The following is a 4,365-nucleotide window of genomic DNA, read 5'->3' on the forward strand; positions in this document are numbered from 1 at the left end:
AGAAAAGTAATATATCCACAGATATAATATGTCAAATATAAGACGTTCCCAGATGAACAAAGACTTCAAAGTTTCATAGTTAGCAGACCTGCCTTACAAGAAATACTAAAAGGGGCGGTGCCTGTGGCTCAAGGAGTAGGGCACTGGCCCCATATGCTGGAGGTGGTGGGTTCAAATGCAGCCCCAGCCAAAAACTGCAAAAAAAGGAAAAAAAGAAATACTAAAGAAAGCCCTTCAGGCTGAAAAAAAAATCATATCAGATGGTAACTGGAATCCATATGAAGGAATATAAACAGTGGCAGTAAAAGTAATTACATAGGTAAAGGTATTTTTCTCTTTTCTTCCCATAGCTGATTAAAAAGACAATTATATGGAACTGTATTACTGGACGGCGCCTGTGTCTCAGTGAATAGGGCGCCAGCCCCATATACTGAGGGTGACATGTTCGAACCTGGCCTCGACCAAACTGCAACCAAAAAAAATAGCCAGACATTCTGGCAGGCACCTGCAGTCCCAGCTACTTGGGAAGCCGAGGCAAGAGAATTGCTTGAGCCTAACAGTTTGAGGTTGCTGTATGCTATGATGATGCTAAGGCACTCTACTCAGGGCAAACAGTAAGTCTCTGACTTAAAAAAACAGTGTTGTATGAAAGGAGAGAAGGTTAGCCCTTGATAAGGATGGAAAAGGCCCTTGGGCCTGATGACACATATATGGTTAAGGCACTGCCATCTACTTTGTGGTATCTAACCATCATTTCTGCCAAGTCGCGGAAGCAATCTAAATGCCCATCAACCCGTGAACAGATCAACAAATGTGACATATGGATACCATGAAATATTATTCAGTCATTAAAAAAGATGGAGACCTGGGTGGCTCCTGTGGCTCAATAAGTAGGGCACTGGCCCCATATACAGAGGGTGGCAGGTTCAAACCTAGCCCCAGCCAAATTGCAACAACAATAAAAAGTAACTAGGCGTTGTGGTGAGCACCTGTAGTCCCAGCTACTCGGGAGGCTGAGGCAAGAAAATTGCTTGAGCCTAACAGTTTGAGGTTGCTGTGAGCTGTGACGCCATGGCACTCTACCAAGGGCAAGAAAGTGAGACTCTGTCTCAAAAAAAGGGAGACTTTACACCTTTTACATTTATCTGGATGGAGTTGAAATACATTCTTCTTAAAGTATTGCAATAATGTAAAAATAAATATCCAATGTACTCCATACTAATATGAAATCAATATATCAACAATTACATGTTCATACTAACTATAAAACATTAATATAGTCCAGTGTGATGGGTAGAGAGAAGCGGGAAGGAGGAGGACATATGGTAGGAGGAGGGAGGGCATGAGGCGGGATCTTACCTAATGTGCACATTGTGAGGGTGTATGGGTGAGGGGCTCTTCTACAAATGGAACTTTGCCCTGGAATGTAGAACAGTGTAACCTAAAAATTATATCCTCATATTAATTTGAACTTAAAAAGGCTGGGCTTGGTGGTTCACGACTATAATCCTAGCACCTGGGAGGGTGAGGAAGGTGGACTGCCTGTGGGTTAGAGACCTGCAGTAAGTCAAACTGTTAGGCTCAACCTGCGCTAGAACGAGACCTCGTCTCCAAAAAAGAGCCAGGCGTTGTGGCAGGTGCCTGAGTCCCAGCTACTCAGGAGGATGAAGCAGAGACTTCTTGGAACCCAGGAGTTTGAGATTGCTGTGAGCTATGATGCCACAGCACTCTACCATGGGTGACAAAGTGAGACTCTGTCTCCAAAAAATAAACAAAAAACCCTCAAATATATGAATAAGGGATTCTTAAACAAGTTTTGACCTTTCCTTACATATATCCCAATGATAAATTAGAGAGCTGGGGGAAAAAATGAATATCTGATAACTTATGTCAGAAAACTACTTAACTAAAATCAGTACCCCCATCTTTTTTTCTGGTAGGGCAACAAAGCTAGAGACAACTCTCAGATAATGATAATAATAACAACAGCTAATACTGAATAAATGAGGTAGCATTAAAAGTCCAAAGCACATATGATTTAATTCTCATGTAACTTTGAGGAAGATACTAGCTAGCACTCTCAATATTACGAAGGACATTACGGTCAGAGGAGTTAAGAAATCGCCTAAGGGCACTCAGTTAATAGAGCAAAATTAAGATATATGACCATAATTTGAGTATTCCTTCAAAGCTCTCTGAACACTGGAGGAAGAAAAGAATTTTTTTCAGTATGCTTAAAGATTGCATTAAACACTACACTCTAAAGAAGAAAACTTAATGCAGACTCTAATAGAATCAGAGTCCTTATGACGTAAGTACCATACTTAGTAATAGTTTTGCTCTTCTAAGACCTCACTCCTTCTCACTGCTCCCCCAAACCCCCAAATATAGACATCTACCTTTAGTTCTTATTTTATTTTATTTTATTTTATTTATTTTAGAGACAGTCTTACTTTACTGCCCTCGGTAGACTGCTGTGGCATCACAGCTCACAGCAACCTCCGACTCCTGCGCTTAGGCAAATCTCTTGCCTCAGCCTCCTGAGTAGCTGGGACTACAGGCACCTTCCAGAACGCCGGGCTATTTTTTTTTGGTGCAGTTTGGCTGGGGCCAGTTTCGAACCTGCCACCCTCAGTATATGGGGCCGGCGCCCTACCCACTGAGCCACAGGCACTGCCCTACCTTTAGTTCTATCATCACTGGATAGGAAAAGATAGCCCCAGATACTTGGATCAAACCCAGCCAAAAAAATGAGATAGAGATCACATCTTCTGTTGGTGGGAGAGGAATAGGGAGCCCTCCCAGGATTGTTGCAGAATGAGAAATAGTGAAATGTCAGGGTAAGTGGGGATTACTAACACAACAAAATTTCTCTGCAGATTCTGGCATAGAATACAGAATTCCTAGGAATACTGCTACTAAAAAGCTGCCAAGATGTCTATGAAACGACATGATAGTTTATAAGAAACTGTACTCTTGGCTCGGTGCCTGTGGCTCAAGTGGCTAGGGCGCCAGCCACATACACCTAAGGTGGCGGGTTCGAATCCAGCCCAGGCCTGCCAAACAACAAGGATGGCTGCAACCAAAAAAACAGCCGGGCGTTGTGGCAGGCGCCTGTGGTCCCAGCTACTTGGGAGGCGGAGGCAAGAGAACTGCTTAAATCCAAAAGTTGGAGGTTGCTGTGAGCTGTGATGCCACAGAACTCTACCTAGGGTGACAGCTTGAGCCTGTCTCAAAAAAAAAAACAAAAAACAAAAAACAAAAAACTGTACTTTTTCAATAAAGTCAAGTGAAATAAGTACAAACACTAAGCAGAACGACAATCCATCAAAACCAGTCAAAGAAAATACTGCAAGAGTTCAAACTTTATACTTGCTGACTTGTTCAACCACCAAGAATTTAAATTAGGAAGTTATAAAAATGAAAAGTTCTGTAGGGCATTTCAATGAAGCTACAACTTAAGTTTGTTTATGCTTCGCAGTTGTTCAAAATAAGCCACCCTGACTTCTTAATCACTTAAGGTGTTTATGAAAAGATTAATATATATATATATATATGTTCAAGGACAAAGCTGATTTATGAAAGTGCTTTAAAATCTAAATTTGGCCTGACACAGTGGCTCACTCTTGTAGTCCTAGCACTCTGGGAGGCTGAAGGAAGGATTGCTTGAACTCAGGAGTTCAAGACCAGCCTGAGCTAAAGCAAGACAGTATCTCTACTAAAAACAGAAAAATTAGCCAGGTGCTATGGCAGGTGCCTGTGGTCCCACCTATTTGGGAGACAGAGGCAGGAGGATTTGCTGTTAGCTAGACTGTTGCCTAGCCTGGGCAACAGGGTGAGGCTGTTTCAAAAAAAAAAAAAAATCTAAGTTTAGTCAGTTTATCTTATGTTCGCCTACCCGAGAACTTAGGTCATAAGACTTCAATGCTTTAACCTAACAGACTGTTTCTGAGGCCTTCACAAAGAACTTTCATAAAAGTGGGGCAGGAAGGAAATTTGGGGAGCATGTCCTCTTCCACTGGCCACAGCAAGACTTATAAGAGGTCCAAACCAGTTACAGAACAGGAAATTCAGGCAGCGGGCAGTGCCTGTAGCTCAAAGGAGTAGGATGCCTGCCCCATATGCCAGAGGTGGCAGGTTCAAACCCAGCCCAGGCCAAAAACTGCAAAAAAAAAAATCAGGAAATTCTAAGGCCCCTGAGCTAAATTACCCTGGGAGGACCTGGTGTTCTCAACAGATGGGAAAGCTGATACAACTAAAATCTGTCTGGGGTCTGACACTTTCCCATTCTTAACATTTAATCTAGACCAGTGGTTTCTCAACCTTCCTAATGCCATGGCCCTTCAATACAGTTCCTGTGGGTCG

The 4,365-nt window shown here is 42.5% G+C and overlaps 1 protein-coding gene and 1 non-coding gene across 2 annotated transcripts in view; one reads left to right on the top strand and one right to left on the bottom strand.

Annotated features, from left to right (window-relative positions):
- The window catches only part of SNX3 (sorting nexin 3), a 46,266-nt gene that overhangs the window by 21,758 nt on the left and 20,143 nt on the right, over nt 1-4,365 (bottom strand). The gene's annotated exons all lie outside the window — the stretch shown is intronic.
- LOC111725824 lies at nt 639-759 on the top strand. The gene has a single exon (XR_002773791.1). It is a non-coding gene; the product is annotated as a U6atac minor spliceosomal RNA (small nuclear RNA).

Source organism: Otolemur garnettii, unplaced genomic scaffold (genome assembly GCF_000181295.1).
Source record: "Otolemur garnettii isolate 467f Iridium unplaced genomic scaffold, OtoGar3 scaffold00002, whole genome shotgun sequence".
In the NCBI taxonomy this organism is placed as follows: Eukaryota; Metazoa; Chordata; class Mammalia; order Primates; family Galagidae; genus Otolemur; species Otolemur garnettii.